The sequence below is a fragment of the Athene noctua genome, chromosome 8 (assembly GCF_965140245.1).
Source record: "Athene noctua chromosome 8, bAthNoc1.hap1.1, whole genome shotgun sequence".
Taxonomy (NCBI): Eukaryota; Metazoa; Chordata; class Aves; order Strigiformes; family Strigidae; genus Athene; species Athene noctua.
Window position 1 is genome coordinate 30081190 of NC_134044.1, and position 23800 is coordinate 30104989.

At 49.1% G+C, this 23800-nt stretch overlaps 1 long non-coding RNA gene across 8 annotated transcripts in view; it reads right to left on the reverse strand.

Annotated features, from left to right (window-relative positions):
- The window catches only part of LOC141963116 (uncharacterized), a 92305-nt gene that overhangs the window by 49540 nt on the left and 18965 nt on the right, over positions 1 to 23800 (reverse strand). For 7 of the 8 annotated variants that reach the window (XR_012634050.1, XR_012634049.1, XR_012634046.1 and 4 more), the window contains exon 4: positions 7648 to 7747. The exons of the other annotated variant lie outside the window; for it this stretch is intronic. This is a non-coding gene — a long non-coding RNA (uncharacterized LOC141963116). The remainder of the gene's footprint in view (positions 1 to 7647; positions 7748 to 23800) is intronic. 8 annotated transcript variants of the gene reach the window in all.

The window sequence follows — 23800 nt, forward strand, 5'->3', positions numbered from 1 at the left end:
TCTTAAAATGGTTCTGAGGGTTTGTAGGTGACAGGCATGGTATAAAAATTAAACAGCATTGTTTGCAGGAGTGGATGGTCCTCCATCTCCCAGCAGTCTGTGGGACCCGGCCACTGAATAGACGGGTGAATTCTCCTACAAAAATCCACATGGGGCATGCTTAATCTTGCTTAATTATTTTTGTATGCCGCTGCTCTGCAGCTTGACGGTTCATCTTCTACCATGGAGCTGTGCAGATCACAGCCATTTGTCAAACCAAATTGTTCCCTGACAGTCTGCAGAGACATATATTTGCCATCTGCAATCTATTCCTCGGTTTCTGGTGCATATTTTCAGTGCTTTCTTTTGAAAGCTGTTTCAGATTTCCATGGGCTTCTTCATAACCTCTACTAGCAAAGCCTCACACAGTTTAATTGTTGACAGCTGTGTCATGAGAAGGATTTTGTGTTTCTTTTGTTGTTCCTCTTGCTGCATACGTACCAGTTGCTACGTTCAGGGCTGCTTGGGTGTGTAACACACCAGGATGGGGAAAGCAGGCAATGTCTTCTGAAAGTGGGTTATGGGGGGGTTTAATTGTTTGTTACAGTTTTACAGAGATAGTTGCAGCTCTGTAGATTAAAACACTAACAAGTAAAAGGCACTTGAGCAAACAAGTGTGAAGGTCTGAAATTACAGATTATTGATAAGCAAGTGCAGAGTTAATTAGTGTAACTACTGTATGGAATGTGCTCTGACAGCTCTGTGTCATTTCACAAAGGAAAATCCAGTGCTAGCAACGCATTCATCACAGTTAGGGAAACTTGCAAAGGTTATTTTCCTGCTCAAGCTCGGAGGACCAGCAGGGTCGGTCCCTCTGGCAAAGCTGCTAGCTGTGAACGATCCTGCAGGCTGGTTATGAGGGGCAGGCCAAGCAAGGCTTCTGGACCTCTGCCCACACCTGACTGTAGCATGGAGAGAAGAAAGGGCCCATGGCTGCATTTCCAGCCCAGAAGCAGAGGAGCCTGGTATGGGCAGCATCTGCACCTCTTTGACCTAAAGCCCAGCTGTGCCATGCCTTGTGCTGTTCCTGCTGCACCCCGTATCCGTGGAAAGTCTCCCTCCAAAGCAGTGAGACACGTCCCTAGATGCAAACACCTCCGTACAAACAGCAAAGGCCAATGTTAATAAAAGGTGCAGGCCCTGGGCTCTGGGACCCCTGGGATGCTCAACACCCCCCACCCACATGTTTCACCGAGTACAGTGCTCCATGAGGAGCACTAGGCTGGATAAAAGCAAATTTCTCCTTTTCCTTTGGAGGAGTTTGCATTTCAGTTTCATGGTAAAGAAAAATTCAGTAAAAAAAAAATAAAAAAAAAAAATCACTGCTGATTATTTTTTTCCCCAGGCAGAAAAAAGACTGCAAATATCTGAAGAAGATGTGGTATCTGAGCGCGTATCTAGAAGATGCAAGGTTCTGGTAATACTATGAAGGATGGAAAATTCTGGGGACTAGACTGTTCCCTCTCTTCTGCCAGGCTGAACTCAAATCTGAAACATCTGTTCACATAACTTGAGATGAGCTCTCACAGTCAAGTAACACAAGCACAAACTCTTCCTGACATCAGTGCAGAAGAACTGTCAGTTAAGCTTTTTGTGGAAATCTAAGAATCCACTTCTGAAGTTCCCTGCGAGCACCAAACAACAATGTGTTTTCACTAGCAGCAAATCACTTGCAGAGAAAAATTAGCACTTTTTACAAGTACTCTAAATCCCAAAATCTTTGTTTTTTCTAGAACTAAACTGTACACATTGTCCTTTAGGAGCTATTCAAACCAGCCAGTAATGACTATATATAACGTATCTCAGGCCAGCACAATTGGCACTTGAACAGCAGGTCTTAATTCAGCCTATTACAAAGATAAAGGTCAGTGGAAAATACTCAGTTTTGAACATGCACTGCCACTATTAAAAGCATAATCCAAAGGGCAGAGAGTAGGATTTTAGCCGGAAGTACTGAGGACAGAATTTACTTGCAGGATTCGCATCCAGACCTCGGTTCAGGGCTCACAGCCCTCGCTGCAGCCCCAAGCTTAGTAGAAGAGCGATCTATGTTTTGTGCAGGGCTCAATTCTCACAGAAATGCCCGTGTGTGCTTACACAGGAGACACTTCTCTAGCTACATAAAGTACAGTAAGTTCAGAAATACTGCAGTGGCAAATCAAGCAAAAAGCAGCAGAACCGTGTACTAGCTAGACCTCTTCCCTGCTTCTGCAAGAAACCTGTGCTACCACACGTTCTGGAGATGAACCCCCTCCCGTCAGGGAAGCGGGCTAGAAATCGGTTTCTGGGTCTGCTGCCGATTCTCCAGGTGTGTGGGAAGTCACTTAGTTTCCAGGCTGCTGTTCTCAAATCCTTTGTCTGCCTTGCCTGCTTAGCCAGGAGGCACCGTCCCCAGCTCTGTACCTGCACAGTCCCTGAGGCAGGCAACGGGATCCGGAGGGCTCTGAAAGCCACGGGAAGAAGAAAAAATAGGGGGGGGGGAGAGAGAAAAGGAAAATCGCCCCAAGTAGTACCTGGTATCCAGCAGGTTCTCAGTGTGTGGGAAGGCCGTTAGTTATTTTTGCCTTCCCTTTGTAGGACAGTAGATGGAGCTCTCCTCTCACCAGCGCCGGAGCCCGTTAACGCCTGCAGTATCACCCACTCCAGCCTGTAATTATTCTGTCAGCACCTGCCAGGGCTGCTGCATGTGACAAAGGAGGGACCACGGGCTCCATGGCTGCTTGACTGGCATCATGCAGCAGCACGAAATTCTCCCGAACTTGCAAATGACAAAAATGTTCGATTAACCGCAGCATTGCCTTTCCTTCCAGTAAAGAAAGGAAGAATATTACACAACGCTTTTGTAAACTGTTACCAGGATTACACAGAATTCAGCATGGTTTGGGAAATGAGAAGACATGTTTTATAAGGAATGACAAATTTTGCTTTCCACATTTAGAGAGAGCATATCTAAAAATCCTGTCATGTCTGTGAGCACTGAAGACTCCGTTACCCAGAGGATTTTACAGGAACTAAAGGTCAAGGGATCTGTGGCCAATTTCTCAGGCACCGCTTGCAGATCTAACGCCTGCAATCCATACGTAACAGCAGGACAGAGGAGGAGGGATGAGGGGGAACGCTGGCATTTACTTGCATCTCTGCAAACTGGGAAAAATTACAAATGCGTGTTGATTTTCTCTCCCCCCCTTCACGCGCTGCTGCAGGTGACTCCGGCGAGGCCCCGCAGGGAGACGGGCGCCTGCTGCGTCCCGTGCGCCCCAGCACCACAGCTACAGGTTGCAGTTTCCTCAAGACCCATCAGCCAGATCTTCCACAACAACAGCTGACAAATTAAACACTTCAGAGAAGCCAGAGCAAAATTAGGCTGCTCCCCTTCTCTTCTGGGGTTGTTGTTTGTTGTTGGTTGGCTTGATAACGCACCATGCACATCCTGCTGCACACCCAAGTGCAGGCCTGGCTTTAAAGAAGAATAACCACACGCTGCTGACTGCCAAGCAAGGCTATCTTCAAAGCCAGTGTACAACTTTATTATTCCCTGGATACATGTACTGCTATATAAGCAATATATAAAAACATATTTTGCCTTTTTTTGGATTCTTTGAAGATTTCATGTTACGCAAGTAGGAAAACTGAGAATATTGTAGAGTTACAAGAGATTCTGGAGGTTATATTTGTCAGCAAGGTAATTCAATATATCCCTATTCTGGCATTCAATAATTAAAGACAGGCCCCCAGCAGTGAATTGCTGGGTGATTATCTCACAGCAGCAGCTATCCTCAGCCACCAGAGAAGTGCCAGCACCTGCAGACAGGCACCAGCAACTGCACACCACATCTTCAGGCAGGTGCTGAAACGCAAGCAGGCAGTACGTTTTGTAGAACTGATTTTTCATTTTTCTGAATAGAATAAGGGAGACCAGACACCCACCCCTCAAGATGGGGGTTTTCTACTGATTAGCCCAGTAGTGATTGACTTTCTGGATGCAAGACCTTATCCCGCCTCTGACTCTGCATAGATATGATGGTCTGTCTGGACAGGATCCATGCTTCAGTCCTAACAGAGCAAAAATCTAGGTAAGGACTTCGACGTTTGGTCTTTAATGAATAAAGCCAACAGCTGACAAATTAAGTACTTCAGAGAAGTGAAAATTAAACAGTCCTGCAGTCACGAGTGTTGGCACATGGAAAGCTGCCACTGAGCTAATAATAGAAGTGTCTACCGCAGCAGAGAGGGAGGTCCCAGCGTCCTAGAGCAAGCCATACATCTGGGCACTGGGAAGGCAGCCATCAGGCAATGTATGTTTAAGTAGCACATGCTTGCCACCTTCCTGCCAGCTATTCATCTTTTGCAGCCACAGGCCGAGGGCAGCAGCCCACAGGCAGTAACGCAGCACCGGGGATAAGAACCAGCCTGGGCTCTGCCCACCAGGCTCCTGTTTTAGCCGACAAGTTTCCTGTAGCCAGAGGAACACAGGAGGGTCCCTCCCCAGCCCGCTGCCTGGTTGAGTACAGCTGCTTTACTCAGTTCACCAAAAAACAGACAACTGGTTCATTTGTCACACACCTGCATTTGCATATTCAGGACACCAGCCACTTGCTCTGGTGACTCCAGGTATCCATGAAGAGCAGAAAAATCACCCAGGGACAGAGTCTTCCTCGCTCACTCCAGCCTGACCCTGCATCACTTCCTTGTGCCTGGCAGAGCTACACCACTGAGGAATGTGAGGAGAACCAGGGTGACTGCAGGGAACGCAAACAAAGCACGCAGACAGGACTCAGCCACAGATGGAAAACGATTTTCAGACAGGTGGTTGTGAAGATGATCATAGTGCCCGCATAAGGTATTCACCCGTTAGTGAGTGACAGAGGAAAGCGGATCAGCACAGTGGAACTGCAGACAGACAGCAGCCAGGCTTCCTTACCTGCAGGTGTCCACAAAATACCACCCAGGCAGAGAGGGCAAGGCCAGGTATGGGATGTGGTAGGGTAGCCAGCAGCAAGATCAGGTATACAGCACGCTGCCCTCAGAGGAGAAGCACCCTCACGTGAAACATGCATCACCCACACATGCGTAGCTCTCCTGGAGATGACAGACAAGGTTGATTCACAGCACTCCTCCTAAATGGTGTCCTACACTCTGTAATGCAGATAGCTGACAAGAGATAATGGGCACTAAAGAGCAGAAGTGAGATAAAGCACTAAAAAGAAGAGGGAGATAAAGTGCTAAAGAGGAGATATGCATGAGTGCACGCACACACGCAGGAACAAGCTCTAATACAGAGTACAAGCAGGCTCTGCCAGCTTCTGCTCCAAATCACTGCTTCTCTTCCTAAACTGCCTAGCCCGCATACTTTAGGAGACTTTCAAAGGTACCAAGCAGCAGAAAGCTTCTGTCTGCATCACTACTGAGCAAGCTAGATAATACTGGGCAAGGTGAGTGGAGACAGAGCAACTCTGCTGACGTTCAGGAGCATCAGCTTGAGGAAGATCAGTTCCTGGCAGCTGACGGTGGCAGGGAGATGCTTCTGCTCCCAAGGAAGCCAAAGGAAAGGAAACTCTAAGAAGTTCTTTGGCTGTACCCACTGACATCCACTGCAAGGGGTATGTGCTGGCTCAAGATGATGCACCATTGGTTTGGGTGATGACCACAGAAAGGATAATTAGACCACCTTCCCTCTTTGACAGAAAAAAGACCTATGTGTCACTAAAGGGGATTTCTGTCCAACCATCCCTTTCAGAACACTTCTGAAAGCAACAGCCTTAGGAGCTACCAGCACCTTGTTCTCCGAGTTTGTGCATAACCCCCCCGGCGCACACACACAAGCTGCAGATACTGGTTGCCCACAAGGATGGCAAATGCACCCAGGGCTTTTCACTATAGGCATATGCCCCAGAAAAATCTGGTCCTCTTTGCCTGCAATTGTAGAAAGAAAAAATAACCTCAATAAGAACCTGCAAGTTCTTCTGTTAAATGTTTCAGAGCTTCCTGGTCAGAGCTGTTCAGATCAGAAGCCAAGAGACTGACTGACAGTTCTGCGACTTCCAGCAAATACAGCTGCTGTCTTCTACACACTAGGGCCTCCACAAGCAGAATTTACCTGACAATTTCATCCTTACAGAGACTTCACCTATCCACACTGCATCATCTCTCAGTAGAATAAGGCTTTTGTATCTTGTCTAATTGGGAACAAGAGCTTCAAAAAGCCCAGAGCTGCATCAGGCAAGTTTACCACTAGCCTTCTGCTAATGCCCCTTTGGGCTGCCGGAGCAGGAGGTTTGATCCCGCAGTGCTGGCTCCAGGGGACACACCTGGGCTGGATTTCTTCAGGGCTGGCCAGGTTCTTCCACCCCTGAGGAGGAAGGGATGGCTCTTTCTCCTTGCTTGATGTACAGGCTACTGCAGCCAGGAACGACAGGGAATACTGCAGGGCTGCTCTTTCCTCAGCACAGTGTGCCGACCACACCACAGCCACCAAGGATGGTGCCTCCTCTCCCTACTGCTCCTGCATTACCTCTCCCTTCGGTCCCCTCATGCCCTCCTCTTCTGCTGGCCACCTCGGCACTCTCCTGCCCCTGCTCTGGCTTCAGCAGTGCGTTATACAGCAAAACGTGAAGAGCAGGAGACAGGTGGAGGGAGGACCAGAGGGCTTGTGCCCCATTACTCCCTTCGTGCCACTCCTGGGAAGCATGGCAATGGCGTGGATACCACACAGGGCAGCAGCTTGTAAATTAAAATAGAAGCAACTGACAGTACTCACAGGGCTTGGAAAAGAAAGGTGACGTGGAATTGGCTTGTTCATCTTTTCCATGACAGGAAATATTTCAACCCCTGTTACCAGCACAAACACTGTCTGCTTCCATCATTCTCTGCAACTCACAATACTCTGCATCAGGACCACACAAATAAGGAAAACCACAGTGTTCCTTTTGCTTTCTATGGAAAGAGCTCAAAATGCAATAAAACCCAAGCTCTCTGTGTCGTTCTTTGTACGCTCCGAAGCATTCAGCTGTTCCCACTGATCGTGTTACAGGCTGTGGATGTACCAACCTTCTAAGTAAAGCGAGCCGGTCACCCCACTGTCAGCTGCGGCGTGGCTGCAGGACAGGCAGCCTGCCCGGGCCAGCGGCAGCGCCGGGAGGAGCTGCCAGCCAGCCTGCCTCCCTGAAACAAAAACCCTCCCTTGTCTATCCAAATCCATTAACAGCAGAGTACAGAGGCGAGGAGGAGGAAGGGTAACCAGCTCACACAAGTACATATACAGCACTGCCTCAAGCTACCATTTTTCAATTACTTTTCTGCTTTATGGCCCTTGGCACAAGAGTAAAAGCAGAGGCGAGATGCAGAAAGCAATCGGTTTCTCTTTTGGCTTCTCATGCATTCACATCAAACCAGTGCTGGGATCAGGGACACCCCCAGGAGGTACTGGAAAACACATCCAACGCTTCGTGAAGAATTGGTTTTACAGGACACGGGTCATTCTGGAAACTACAAGCAATGAGCACTGCAGCATAACAACTTTTTGAAAGGTACCCTCATCAGAAAATTCCTAGGGCATTTCAGGCACCCAAAACGAAAAGTTTATGACTTCATAATGTTCATCAGGAATACCTTAAAGAAGCCTTTCTGGAAATCACATGTGAATCCTAGGGACTTTGGTCTATGCTGCAATCTGGCTGTTTCAAATCTTGCTGCAGAAAGGTCCATCAGTCTGAAAACAACAGAAGAGACACAGCAATGAGAGCAAGATCCATCAGGGGAAAAAAAATAAATCTGATTTAGCAAAACCAGGATGGAATGCAATGCTAGCCTTGTCTTAAGTGGTTCTGAACTGTGAAGTGCCTCCACTTTTTGCCCTGAGGCAGCCTGCCCACATTTCGCTTTGGCCCAAGACAGGTCTGAGAGAAAGCCGGGCACTCGGAGGGACCGGAGGAGGGTCCCACCCCCGACACGTCCTGCACCATCACGGCATGCATGTCCCCACGGTGCCCAGCAGCACAGCAGGCCGAGTCACCCGGTGGTGACTCAGGGCCCAGCTGCAGCCCCGTCCCACAGCAGCCCTCGGCTCGCTGCAGACCCACTGCCTTTGGAGATAGCTGTGTGGCCCCAAGCCGCCCAAGAGGCTTCAGAGGAAGAAGCCCCCAGTCAGAGCAGCCCAGGACCCCCCCGCTGTGCAGACCCATGGTGAGCCCAGTCGGCTGAGCCCCCCAGGCCAGATCCACCCACCCCCCCGAGCCAGGCTGCCTAGTGCTGCAGGCAAGAGCCAGCGGTGCCTACCCAGGCTTGGCCTGCTCGTCACCCCCCACCTGAGCAGATCATGCTCTAGATTAAAAAGTCTTTGTTAAGGACTGAAATACTCCATTTTCTCCTGGGTGCATGATGCACGCTCAGTCCTGGATGCTGTTGGAAATACTAAGCAGGAGGCGGCAGTGAAGGCCCTTTCCCTTCCAACAAATGGCTTGAACTTGCTTTTTTACATCAGCTTTTCATCCATTCGTCTGTACTCTAAATTTAGATAATGAATTAGCCAGATTTTTTTAATGATCAAATTCTTTGTACTTCTCATTAAAAGCTGGCTCAAACAGCATTCTCTTCAGTGACCTCATATGTGGCTTTTGGGCTGTTATGTACCTGTGTTTGCCCAAATTGCTAGTTTGTCTCTTTACTGCAAGTGAAGGTTTTCCAGGGGGAAATGGCATTTGCAGTAACAAGCTGTCCCTTAGGCCCCAACAGCACAAACCGTAGTTTACTGTAACATACCAGCTGTTCCGGATTTCCTTCTAACCTACATTATATACAGCATGGATGTTTCAGCAGCTGTAGTTTTGCTTAATGCAGAATGTGATTTTCTTTCATGCATCAAACACCATCTTGCACAATAACCCAGCAATCCCACAACTGGGATCCTGATTTGAGAGGTCAGAGCGAGATCTCCAACCCCAGTCCCAGGGTGTCACAAGTACCAGGTATTTGTGTGCATGAATGCGGTGCACAGTTACCTCAAAGCTGGTATATCCACATGCAGCAGGAAATATAAAAAAAGGCAGAAATTTGATAAACACTTGGCCATCAAAACAAGAAAGCAGGAGAATATATGGGCAGAAATCTAATTTCAGATCACAGTAAATGCGTATTAGTTTTATGGGTATTAGTTATCTGTGTGGGCCTTGGAAAACACTTGTACAGAACAAAGCAGCTAAGAGGTCTCATGGCTTTTCTTACCACCCAAAGACAGCGTAAAGCAGCAGCTCTGGTGATACACTTTTCTGAGTTTCTTAGATTATTACGTAAGGAGATCAGAGACAACCACAACAGACATCTCACTACCTGCCTCTCCTCCCCTCTGCACTCTGGCCCTCTCAGCTGAGTGCTTCCTTTTTCTTTTCTCCTGACTTCATGTTACTGCCAGCCCTGGTTTTCCTCCCAGATGGCAAACATTCATCTCCTGGCTACACTCCCTTGCAAGAAGAAACAAGCCTTCTGCCTTGCTCTGCACAGCATTAAAACAAATGACACAAGACTAACCTTCACTGCTAACCATAAATGCATCTAACCCATGAAAACGCCGAGGGACTGAGCTTGCAGGGCAAGCTGCTCTTGGAAATCTCAGCCCCGTGAAAAAACTGAGCAGCAGTTCTATGAGTGTTTTACATGCTAGACAGAGGCCCTCATTCAGCATACTGAGGTAGATGAACACAGAACCAGCATTAGCAGCTGATCATTTCCACTATGGGAGAGATTTATGCTGTGGCACTAGATATTAAAGTCTTTATGCCACTAGCTTAATAAACCCATGATCAAACAACACTGGCACACATGTAGAGATGAGAAAGAAAAGCCAATAAAAAGGCAGAGACAGAAGGACATCTTTAGCTCCCACCATGAGAGCTAGACCAAGAACGGAGGCCAGGAAATGCTCTGTTCGGTGTATGTGCCCCCCCAGGCATCGCTACGCTCCTTCCTTCGAGGGGTTCCCACCCAGGCAAACAACACCTGCCCCAGGGACAGTCAGGAGCTCTCTCATAAGAGGCAACGGCAAAGGCCAGCAAAAGAGCACACAAGTCTAAAGCCACGAGTCTAAGTTATTTGAAGACACAAGCATATATGGAAAAAGCCTCCAGTTTAAAACATGGCTTATAAAAGCCAAACAGTTGTGCCCAGTACTGTGATCAAATGCCATCCTTACTCCATCAGAGCTTAAAATAGGTTAAGTAACAAGGCAAACAACTGTAAAAATCTCCAGCTGCTGCCAACGGCCAGGCAGCAGCACCACACTGTTACACCTCCCTTCCAAAGGCTGCGGTGTCCAGGGGAAGAAAGCCTCCATTACCATTGAGGAACACACTGACTGAGCACAGTGTTGATACAGCCAGACGGAACTTCACCCGTACACGACATGCTGCAAAAGGATCCACAGACCACAGTTAAACCACCCCGGCGCCAGCGCCACGGGCAGCGCACGTGCAGCCTCCCCAGAGCACCCGTAGCTGCCAGCACACGGGCAGGAGTCCCCTTGTTTCATTCACTCAGTCCACAGGGTGTAAGTTCGCGATCTGTGATCTTCTCAGATCCTCTGAACTCCCTCTGCCAAGACCAGGTAGTTCTCACATTTCAGCTACTGCCTGCACAGGCTTTGTTAGTGCTGGAGGCTGAGGTTTTGTAACAAGCCCCGGGAGTTCGGTACATTCTGTTCAGAGTGCCAAAGGCACTGAATAACCACTCACATTTGCATTTGCCTAAACATAGCCTAAACATACTGCAAGCAAATAGCAGGAATAGGTTTAGCACTCAAGAGCACAATTAAAAGCAAAAACCACCCATCAATAATTTGGTACTTCTCCAGAAAGACCAGAAAAAGCCAATATGAATCAGAATCATTGAAATGGTATTTTTGTACTGCAGCAAAAAACAAAGAATATAAAGTTCGAGATGTTTGCCAAGAACTTTAAAACCTATTTTTAACCAGTCAGTACATTTTATGAGCTTATCTGTAGATAAGATAAGCTGCTAAATACTGTTTCTGGGGTTTAGACTTTTTGCTATAGACATGTACAATCTCTGTTGCTGCCTGAGCCTGGCTGCTTTTCTCTGCAGCAGCAGCGATATCGCAGAGAGGTAGCAGAACTGCTGCATTATGAATCAGATCATGCTCACCAGGAAAAGGCAGGCTGTAGTGTTTGGGGTGGGCTAGAGAGAGCCAAGAGACTTGGGGTGCTATTCTTGGCGTCGCCAATGATTCGCCGCATGACCTTGTGAAAGTGATTTAATCGTTGCATACATCAGTTTCCCAGCCTCTTCATGTTGAACAGCAGTAGTGCTGCAAAACACCCCAGAGGCTGCTCGCTTTAGGAAGAAAGGAGAAGAAAGGAAGGAAATAACGCAGTGCATCTGGGCACAGTCACATTTCTGGTTTCAAAGACAGTTTGGACTGTGTCTGGAACAAAGGCTCTAGCCCAAGTAATAAAAGAGAAATTAAGTGTTAAAAAAGAAACAGCATCCCCTTATGATTATTTTGCCCCTCTGGGTGTTGACGAGGCAGACGTTACTGTAATCGAAGGCCTGTGAGGTGTCTGGATGCTGCGGAAGTCGATGCCTCTGACATACCTGACCAGATCCCTGATCCACGACCCCAAGCAGGGCACCCAGCACTCTTTGGTGTGGAGATGGTCACAGAAGAACACTCCCATAGTTAAAGGGACCCCAGTCACTGGATCTGGCCACGTACACCCGTGATTTTCTAAAGCTCCACCTGGTAACAGCACAGAATACAACCCAGCAGCAGCCGGCAGGAATTCCCACCCACAGCTGGCATCCCACTGTGCCCAGCAGCGGCACAGCCCTCACCAACAGGCCCGTGGGGCAGCGTGACCTCAGCCCAGCGTCTCATCCCAGGGAGTTTCACCAGAACCGCGCCTCAGCTGCCAGACGGCTGTCAGGCGAGGTGCCGCCCCGCCCGGCCCACCATAACCCACAATAACAGACGCCAGCAACTCCAGAGGAAGCACCAGATGGATGTTGAAACCTGGAAGGTCTTCAGGCCATGCAAGTCTTCAGCAGTGACAGCGGCAGAGGTTTCCTGAGCACACCTGCAAGTGCAGAGGGGGCTGTCACAACCGCCAAGCCTGTTCCATCCCAGTCAGGCACCAGCAACAGGCACTGACAGTCCCAGTTGCTCTCAGTTTTTGCCCAGTTGCACAGGATAGCTTCGGCTGCTGCCCAGAGCCACAGTCAAGCTCTGTGTCACCTCAGGGAGCCATTTGCTCTCTACAGGATTTCATTCCTCCTCAGGAGGCTCCGATGTGCACAGCTTACCCCAGAACATCCACGCGTCAGGACCAGAACACACCACAGACCCAATATGAAGTTTCACCTGCTGCAGCCGCCCCTCGGCTGGCTCGGGTGAGAAACTTCCATCCTCTCCTCTCTGCTAGACACACCACGTGCTCCCCTGTGCCAGAGCCCAGGACTCGGACAGAGAGGTGGAGAAGGCAGGCAGGGGAAGATGAGAAGATTAGAAGATAAAGTGGTAAGTGAAAAATAGAATTGGGGCACAAAAGAATGTTGAAAATGGCAGGGAACACAAGCATAAAAACTCTGTAAAGCTAGAGGTTGCACAGAGCTGTCAGAGTACCACTGGATAGTCTGTGGAAGAGGGAGAAAGTTAAAAGAAAACCATGATTACTCTCCTGAGACTTCCAAGGCAGGAAATATGAGCAGCAAATGCCCAGAAATCACCAGAAGGAAATTCTGCCGCAGCTGAGGTAGGCAAGGCAGGGAGACAGCCCAGGAAAAGGCTCTGCATCAGTATCCCCTCAAGCACAGCAGGCTCTGCAGGACTGCTCAGACAAGCAAGCCTCAGCCTCCACTGCCACGATAGGAGTCTCCACAGAGAAGGAACAAGTCTTCATCTGCTGTGTTTGGGGGGGGGGTGTGTGTGTGTTTGACTGTGTTTTAACTACATTCATGAACCTATTGTCATTAGATACACATGTCTGTGCCAAAGCCCTTTCCCAAAACACTGGCAGCCATGGCAGCAACAAACACGTCCGCTGTCCGATGGCCACACACACCTTCAGAGCTCTGGCAGATCCTACACTGCACCTCGCAGGCTGGACTCACAGCTCCACCTCAGCATCTCACCTCATAGTTTATTGGGACAAGCTGTCTCCTCTTTCTGCACACCACACAATCTCACACTGTTTTCACCCCCTTTAGCTGTACTTTGCTGAACCAAAATACCGTGATTCCCAAGAAAGGAATTGTGACAAATCACTCCAGACAGCGACAGCAGCACCGTGATTGCTAACGCATGGCACAGTGAGCCTTCTGGACAGGATCTGTCCTTCCCATTTTACAGACAGGAAAATAAGCTCCTCCTGAAGGCAAGGATGCAAAATGGCACTAAGTGACCAGATCAGCTGCTTTTGAATGCTAATAATCATTTGTGTTTGCTCTGCATTTACCATGTTCATCTCATGGGAAGACTGGAGCACTAGCCACTGACTCTCTCTCCCTCTCTGCTCTGTAAGAGCCACAGATCTTCTCACCTCACCCCTTGCTCAGCCGCCAAACACCCTTTTATTGGACACCTTCTCTGACAAATCAATCACATGATCAACTCAATTCAGATAAACTCAGGGCAATTACTGTACCTACACTCAGCTTGCAATCCTCTGCTGCTTCTCCAGAGGGCTTTGTGTGCCTTGGCAATCACAAGTTACAACACTCCCATCATCACAGTATTTCTTTGTTGCCAAAAGACCCATTCAGAAAGTCCCAGAGCGACACAGATTACACAAAACTTAAAGAAAACCACTTGTGCCACTGGACTGGCACACAGGATGGTACCCCCGCTCCTGGCAGAGGTCAGGGACACGTCAGGGATCCAGTGTGGGTCTCGGCACCAGCCTGCCTGAAAAAGTCAGTGTGTGGTCAGCTACGGCATGAACCTACAGCATAGAAATTCCCCACACAGCCATCCCCAGCCCACCCCACTGTCAGACACCGTCCACAGGAACACTTCACTAAGGGTAACTCCAGCTATGCATTCATGTTCTGGCACCCTGCACGTGAAGTTCTCCATGCACAGATACTCTAAGGATCCTGGCTGTCTTGCAAAGCTGGCAGAAAGAGATTAGAGAACAAACCAAAAAACCTAGCATAAGTAAACCCCAACCCTGCTAAACCTTTCTGCTGCCCCCCAAAACCACACCTCAACGCAACACGACCTCTGCCCAGCTGAGCTGGCCCAAGTCCTTCTGCACTCTCCTCCAGCTGTCTCACGGCTGCGCTAACAGGGACACAGCACCCACCAAGAGGCAGCACCTCGGGGGCTCTGCTGGGCCCTCGTAACCCAGCGGCTTCCCAGCACAGAGCTACACTTGATGAAACCTGCTTGAGATCAATGAGCAAGGGAGAGTCCAAGACAAGGACTCGACCCCTTCTGATGTACCCTACCCAGTTCAGGCCACCACACACAAACCCTGCTTTAGTTTTGCTGCTTCTCCCATCTGCAGAAGCCTCCTTGACAAGCACATGGTGGTTCCTCCAAAGCCACAGCAGCCTCGGCTGTTTGTGAGACAGAAGTTCTACATACAGATGGATCAGATGGATTCCAAGCTCTCTACTACAGCCAGAAGCAGGATTTTTTTCCTAGGATTTCCCAAATCTTTTAATCGCCTACCTCTGAAATCTGTATTTCTACTTTTTAAAGTCCATATTCAAAAAGGGAGATTGAAGTGACCAAACTGTTGGTACCAGGGAGAGAAGAAATCCTGTTCTTCATTCTTCAGCTGCAGTTCATGACATCTCATTTCACAATCACCAGCCAGGAAAAGGCTTATGTAAAAGTTAATACAGAGACTGAAGTGACTTGGAGCATTTGACTAAAAGAAATCCACCCTGTAGAACACTGAGAAGGAACTGTATTTGTATACATACTCGCTGGGGAAGAGAACAGCAGTTGAGACTGGTATGATCTCCAGGTTGGGCAATATTAAACATCACTTAATACCAGAGACTTGGACATATTGGAGAGTCCAGTGAAGGGCCATGAGGATGATGAAGGGATAGAAGCACATGACATATGGGGAGAGGCTGGGAGAGCTGGGAGCCAGCAGGCTCAAGAAGAGAAGGCCTGGGAGGATTTTATCAATGTGTAAGTACTGACAGAGGGAGGAAACAGGACAGAGCCAGACTCCTCTTGTGTGCTGAGGGACAGAACAACACGAGACAGGCACAAAACAAAACACAGGACAACCCATTCAAACACGAGAGAAAATAATTTTCCTGTGAGGCAAACACTGGGACAGGTTGCTGGGGGGGTGGGGCATGCAGTCCCCATGCTCAGGAGATAGCATGTCCGAGTGTTCCAATATGCCTGGTTTATTACAGCCCGAGGTAAGCTGTGGTCTGAATTGTACCTATCAGCTTCTGACTTTTTAGCTCTTAGGCCAGTATCATTCTGGCTGGTCCCACAAAACAGAAGTGACAAACCTTCCTGCTCACAGGCGCTTCCACGGGTCAGCCTGTGGAAATCTGGCCACAGTAACATCCTTCTGCATCCGAGCAAACTCAGCCAGCAGTCACCGAGCGGGATGCTGGGCAGGGGCTGTAGGACACGCACTGATGTTGCTCCCCAGCTTGGCCTCCTCTTCTCCTCCTCTGACCAGCTGAGCGCAGACATTGTGACCCAGCCTGGCACTGGCAGGTTGTGGCACAACACACATGTGGTTAAGGGAGAGAGAGTCGAGGCGAAGCTCCAGTGCACACTGCTGTGTACGGACAGATTGCCTCAGGGAGCTCTGCCAAGCTCAGACCACGGCCACTTGTGATTTAAGCCCAGTCACCTTCCCATCGTTTCCTTTGAGACACCAAGCACAAATGTTCTGACTCCAAAGATCTGTGTCCTGGTCTCAGTTTCATATAGTGAGAGAACCAAAACCAGCATTACTGAAAACTTCAAATGCAAGTGAATTCTTTTTTGAAGCAAGAGTTTGGGCCCCGTTCTCTCTGAATGAGAGCTCCTCTACTTCTCCTTGGATTTCAGCCCCTGCTTCAGTCCCTCCCACTGCCTCAGGATGCAGGAAGACAGCGAAACTTCCCCAGGTAGTAGCTGAAGCCACCAGCAGCATCCAGTCAGTCTCCACTCTCCTCCTGGCCCTACCCCACACAAAAGGGAGCACAGAAAAGCACTGACCACAAACACAGGCAGAGCCCTGCTACACCCCAGAGCCGGCCCACACCAAGAGGAAAGCTCAGCTCAGCCAGGAGCAGACAGTGGCTTCAGTAAAGCGGCCCCTGCCATGGGGGTGCTAGAGCAGAGCTGGGTGGCTCCAGCCTAGACACCTTCAGCCAGTCCTTGCTCGGGTGGAGCCACCACAGCCAGGAGCGGGCCGGGGGAAGGACCCATGGACAGCGGTTCTCAAAGGAGGAGGGTGTGCGCAGACAGATGGAGCGCTGCGGGAGCCAGAGGACATAGTCATTCTGTCTTAGCAGCAGCAGGCCACAAGCCAAAATGACAACGCTCCTTAAAACGACAGAAAAGAAACATATCCATTAAATTGGGTAACTGGGGAGGGGAAAGCCGCCATGACCTTGCTCCTGCCAACAAGCTAGCAGGTTTGAGCCTTTCAGCATGGACAGAGTGCGCTCGTCCTTGGCAGCGGAGAGCACCGCAACGCTTCTTTTGCCATCCCCTGGGAAAAATATTCTATAGGAGGGCTTTGCAATCTTAAAGAAAGCTCAGTGGAAGAGACAGTAAGAAAAAAAAAAAAATCTGATCTCCAGACTCTGATATCAGAGTTTAACTTGCTGGTATAAATCCACACACTGCACATCTACGCAGAAGTCAAATACCCCAGATGCAGCCTGAGAACAGTTGCCTAGCCAAATACTAACTTTGCTCCTAATAATGCCTGCATTTTTCAGTTACATTGCAAATAGTGAATTTGCTTTCAAAAGCTTAGCACTTTCAAACTCTAAAGTACATTAGCAAAAAATAGTTTAATTCTCTAGAAGCCAAATCTAGATAAGTGGGCAAAGGAACCACCTACTTGAAGCCCTGCCCTGACACACACTATTCACAGGATCCACCTTTGTATGTGTTTTCATATTTTTCAAGTGTTCCTTTATTGTACATTTGTCTCAAGTTTATCTTCAAGATTGGAAGTGGTGTTTCCGGTAACACCATTCCTACTGTTGTACTGAAGCCATGGAGAAATCCAGACTAACATATCCTCGAGTGTATTACAAACACTCAGCCTCACCGTGTCCTTTAGAAGGCACCTGACAAGTGCCATTAGTCAGTGCTGCTGTATGCTCCGTCAACTCTTGTTCTGTAAGAAAGCTGGAATGCTCCACGCACCGTAGGGGATGCAATAGGGCAGCAGTCACTGGGGAAGGAGATTAATTTAGCATGCAAGCTTGTGTCTGCCTAGCTGCTTGGAGATCCATTTGTGCAAGGTTTTTTTTAAAACAGCAGGTAAACCTGTGGCTACAAATAGAAAACCAGCTTTTTCAGGTGGCAGCTTCTAGGGAACTGGTAAGGAGACTCAGCCCCTCACCGTGGCCAACACCTGCTCGGGAGTGACTGACAGGCACAGCCAGATGATGTGGCTATTGCAAGAGGAGACGGGTCATCCCGGCCTAGCTCTTGGCCAGCAAGCAAACAATGCACAAACATCTCCTCCCACACCTGCTCGCATTTGCCTCCCGCTTTGCATTTGTGGCAGCGTCCACTCCAGCAGGCCTGGCCTTCAGGGGGGATCCTGCCGCCTGCGGGAACGCAGACAGCCACCAGAGATCACCACGACTGTCTTGCCACAGGCTGAACAGAAAGTCAGCGGGAATCTTACTTCCTTGGATCTTAGACCAGGCTTGAAGTGTGCAAAGAGCACACGCAGGGGCACACAGCAACCTCACAAGCCCTCCTGGCAGGACCGGGTCGGCACAGGGCGACAGGAGCATCTCATCTCCAGAGTAAGGGGGTTTTGGAGGGCCCTGTGGCAACACAGCAGCCCAGCAAGGAGCAGCCAAAGCTCAAACCTAACTGGTGCAAGGTAACACACCTGACACTCCTTTGTGGGCACGCAGAGGTTGCTTTCAATTTAAGCTAAGGTCTTGGGCAGGGAAGAGTAAGCAAGAAGCCTCAAAGAGGTGTAACACAGCTTCCCTTTGTGCTGCAAAATTTAATCCTGGTGTAACTTCCTATAAGGCAGCACAAAGCCTACTACCATCAGGTTTTTTTGTCATTGCTTATATGCCATCATAAATGTGGAAAACACAGAATTATACATAGTATTGTTAGCGTTCTTTCAGCCAAACCAACTCTTTAAGCCGATAACTGATAGTGACATGTACAAAACAAACCAAACCCCCTACTGAATAACATATTGGATTTCTTTGCCATTATAAGATGCTTTACTTTCACCCATCAGACCACTAAATTGGGTTTGAAACTACTCAGAGGTAGAAAATAGATAAAACCAGCTAAAAACAAGTTATCTTTTTCCATGTAAAAGATACGTTAGCCACATCAGTGAAAACACCAGTCGCTAGCCTCTCTCTGTAAGCAAGGCCTATCCCGAGCCGCACCAGGAGCGGCAGAGCAGCCCAGAGGCATCCAGGCTGTGCAAACTGACTGGTCCTTGAGAGTGAGCCGGGATCCTGAGCCTGTTCCACAGCAGAAATAAACCAAATCCCCACCAGGCTTCAGGTCATGCTATGGGCCAAAATCCACACTTAACGTGAGCAGGGGAAGCTTGTGCCAGCCTGGGAGGCACACTGCAGTCACACGGAGCCCCAGGGCCCATCCGGCTGCCCCCCCAGCTCCCTCTGCCAGCGCAGCACCAGCAGCCACACAGGACAGGCCCCGCTCTGAGGCGGGACGGCAGCTCACACCGAGCGGTGGAACAGCTCCACATCAGTTGGTATCATGCATATGCGCTCACTTCTGTTACAATCCATGTTGTCTGAAGACCCAAGTTGTTGCTGAAATTCAGGTTCAAAAGAACTCACGGCAAAAATAAATAAATTAAAAAATAAAAATCAGTCACTGCTTTACAATTCAAATTCATATGAAGAAACCAACCTGTGAATGCAAAATTAGATCAGCCCAGATTCACAACCAGATTTTGTATATAAACAGATTAAGCTTGTTCAATCTTGGATTTGTCCCATTTTCAGTATTTTTCTGGTTTTGCCATATTCTTCCTAAACCGCAGACCCAGGAGTGCAATAGTTTAGATGTTACAATCACACGTCCTGCAGCACTCCCTCTGCGCTTTCCGCTCTCTCTCCCTGCGTACAGGGACCTGCAGATGCACGCTCGGAGCAGCTTGACCTCCTGTCAGGGCTTCACATCACGACCGTTTTCAGCAGTTTACAGCACTGCCAGACTACAGCTGCGCCACCTCTATTCTCCACGCCATGAGTCTGTATCTACCGAAGTATTTGGATTTGCAAAAAACAAATCGGGTATTTTCAGGAAGAAGAATAGGGAACAATATAGTACTTTAAGCATAAAAGCATTAACAACTGCAACCTCAGCAGAGGGTTTGCCAGGTGGGCAGGAGAGGGACCAGTAGGCCACAGATAAACAAAACAGAGAAAGGAAGTACTGCGTAACTACTGTACTACACACACAATGTCAATTCTTCCCCAAGGAATTATGTCAAAACAAGGTTAAATATTTCACTGGGAATAATACTTCCATTTAATTTATTTTTATAAATCAATCTACATAATGTAAGCTGGCATTCTTCACTTTTCAATTTTACTTACAGTAATAAAACTAACTCTGCAAATCATCCCTGGCTATATGTTATTTTTATATCTGAGAGCACCGAGTGATAGAAGCTTGGCAGGACAGATCTGACTAAGAGAGAAAAATTGTTCTACTTCCCAAACATACCAGAACAGGACCATGCTCCACAGCCTGATTTTAAAGCAGTAGGATGAAAATGACTCAGCCTACATTAAAATTAGAGGTATGACGAGATCGAGTGCAAGATGAATACCGAGTTAAATGCATTTTCCCTTGACTTAAAGAAGACTTTTTTGTAATGCCTGGTAAAGGAAATACTGGAAACCTAGCAACTTCAGAAGTCTGGAAAGGTCAAACCTACGAGGTGTTTTTTAGGGTGAGTACCACCTGCCACACCGGTGTTGTAGGAAAGCCAGGCACCAGAGCAGAGGGGCTGTACGGGGCAGGGATGGTGCTGGGGATCAGGCACCCCCTGCCCCGAGCTGCTGGCAGGGGAGGATGAGCAAGGACGGGATGGAGAGGACAGGGGCTGCACCATGCCACGTGCAGGCCCATTGGCCACGGCACCCCGGCAGCAAGGGCTCCTGCCAGAGCCACTATAGCCACCGCTGGCTCCTCCAGCCCCCCGGTTACCCACACCCCAGCAGGTGAGCACCGTCCCCCCGCCCGCTACAGCAACCTGAAACACCGGGCATCACTGCCCACCCATAAAAGCTCTTCTCAAGCCGCATACCGACACAAGTTACACACTGTAAGTCATTCAGCTCAGAGTAACTGTTTTGCCAATTATCAGGCCTAGCATAAAGGCCACAGCCAGCATAAAGATGAACCAATAACCAGATTGTATTTGATACAAAAGGGTCAGTACATGGGTGAGCGCTGGGGGTACAAACAAGTCAGGTTATACATAATCAACATCAATCCTAATGGTCCCAAGAACAACACCGCACGACCAACGACAGGTGGAATAAATGGTGAAATGCAGTCTCCCATAGAAGGGATGGGAGACAACCAGGTCAACAAGCCAAACACATAACACCAAGGAAGCTACATAACAGATCGCTGCAGAGCCCACTTTTACAAAAGCCAGACCTGACTGGAGCCCAGTCCCAGGGAGGCAGGAGGTCCTTCCCCAACAGGAAACTGCAGAATGCATCCACCTCACCGACAGACACTGCCCCTTCCTGCAAGTGGTCCCAGCTTTTATCCCCTAGATGGGACACCTGACCCTTGGTTACTTAATGCGGGACACCTGGGGGTCATTTACCCCATGGCTCTGTCTGCCAGGCCGCCCCACCCTGGAGGGAAGCTTAAAGGGAAACTCACCAGCCCTTTGGGAAGGGCTGTGGGAATCACCCCTATGTCAACCTTAATTTGGGGCTTGGGGTTGAAACCCCAGCATTTCAGTAACCCTGACAAGTTTTTCTGTATCTTTTATCATTTCTCTCCGTGCTCAGACAGAAGCATGGTGTTTCTGGAGCTTTTTATAGTGAGTACTTACTCAGCCTCACCCCACATATACATACTATTAAAAAAAATAAATCCCTCCAACATTTTGAATGCTAGATGAAAAAAGCACTAACTGGAATAGTTCGCTAGGCCAAATGACCAAACCAAGCCATTCCCATTCCCCGTTTCCAGAGACACTACTCACAGCCAGGAGGAACACCTCAGCTCCCTGTTTCTGCCTGCCGCTTCCCCAGGCTTTTCCTTTCTCTTACAGGAAATCCTCCAGCTGGCCCCGTTTTGTTCTGTAGTGGGTTTTAAATTCAGCTTCTCTGCATCAATTGAATTCAGGTGCCTGCAGGCATTTAGTACCTGCACCTGGGTGTTGCTCCTGGTAAGATTCCCTTACCTTCTTCACTGCACAGGTTTCCTTCTAACAAATCCCTAACAAGCACATTAGAAACAAAAAAAACCCACTAATGCTCTCAATTATTTTCTGTCTTTCTACAATATACACACACACTCTTTACAGAAATGTGAGAAGCCAACTGCCACCAAAGCACTCTGCGTCTCCCAAGATGGATTAACAAAATTCTGCCTCAATTCATGTGGAATGGTCTGCATAAATCACTGCTGCAGTTCCTCCTTCACAGGAGGACACGGGACGATGCTGTCATCAGTTACTGCTCCATCACACGGTGCTGCCTCCCTGTGTCTCTTGCACAAGCCCAGAGCCCCTGGGGTGCTGGTGAGGGCACGGGCGCTGTACGCGGAGGTCAGGACAGGCAGAGCCTGGCTGGCAAGTTCCTGAGGCATGGGTCATTTTTACTGTTCCAGGACTGAATGGCCGTGGTGCATAAGCAAGGACGAGAAACCACAGGCCACCAGTTCTCTGATGCTAACAGTTTTAAAAAATCAGCAAGACTAAATCACAAAGAATCTGTTACTGACTGAACAACAGAGTCCTGTTTACCTGGATGAATGTGCATGAAATAAAGGTACCACTATAAAAACAGTTTGCAACAGCTGCTTGTGAACTGTGTTCCAGTCTGGCTGTGCTCTGCTTCACAGCGATGGCAGCGTCACACCTCACGCTGCACGGCATGATGGCTACGGCGGGTCTGGCTCTGCTCCCTCTGGAGCCCTGGAATTTTTAACTTCCTCAAACCTTTACGCTTAGAAGCAAAATTACTGGTGTCATAAAATACTATGGGCCAAATTTTACCCTGGACATTAATTCCATGGAGACTTAAGCAAACGCATACTGTGTCTTTCTGCAGTTTTCCTGGGGAAGGGTCTAATGGGCGCCAGGCTCTCGGAGGTAAGGGGGTGTAGGGTGTACAACCAGGTGTTGTGCCACAGGCCGTGGCCTGGAGGGCTTGTGGAAGGGGACCTGGGGTTTGACGTGCAGCTCAGTATCACTTAAAATGTGGGAGCCTTGTGCAATACAAGAGAAGGGGATAGAACTTCTTGTAAAAGGCTTGGCTGAAAGCACACTGTTCATAGGAAAAATAATAACGGGGTAGATTTGATAGATCAAAAGGAATTTTCAGAAAGGAGGAAATTCCCCACTCCTTGGCTGGGTACTGTGTTCCCATGTGGAAAGTGCTTTCTGTGCTTGATAAGGGCACATTTTATCTATTGGTTTCTATCCATCATCTACTGGAGATCAAACTCCATCATTGGTCCTTGCCCTGAGTAGTCCTTTTCTTTACTGAAAAGCATACGTTTGTGCAGTGAAGTACCGTGATGTTCAAATACCGGGTGGGCTATCACCACGGTAACCCGGGTGTTTGAAGGGAGGGCAGTCAGGGAGCGGACAGGACCGGGCTGTGCAGAGCTGCAGCAGGCGCGCGGGCGCTCCGCAGCAGGAGGCCTGAGGCAGCAGCGTGATATGAACCATACCAGAAGCACCAATACAAGCGTGAGTTAGTGACTGCACGGCGCGGCTCAGCCCCCGTACCAGCCCATTCCCACGACTGGTCTCTGTAACGAGCTCACTGCCATGACACTGCGCGTCCCTGGGCGGTGGGAGGGGACATGGGGGTTGACGCCAGCTCAAACCCACTGCTCTCTTGGAAATCCTCTGATGGTTGTTTAGATGTTTTACCTTAGGTCGGGCTGAGCCACCCTCCCCACCTCTCCGCCCCAAGTCTGGCTAGCTCAGGGAGACATTTACACCCCCGGCTGATCCGCTCAGCTGCTGATCTAAAACAAGGACCACGCTGCCGTCCCCTTCACCACGAGACAGCTGGCTCCTCTGCATCCCCCCCTCAGCATCCTGTCACCCCGGCCCACCTCCCCTGCGCACTGCTGCCCTGCAGGGATTGCTCAGAGCCACCATCCACCCACCCTGCGGGGTTTAGCCAGCCACAGGCTTTCTGGAAAACCCGTCTGTTGTACCGACCTGTCAAAGGGGGAAGCTACAAGCCAGTGCCAACCTGTAGGGCATGTGGCACGGCCTCTCCCACAGGGACGCTTGTGTCAACGCCAGGTGTGATTTTGAGGCCAAGCTTTACACCCTGCCGCCCTGTCCTCCAGTGGGCTGAAGCA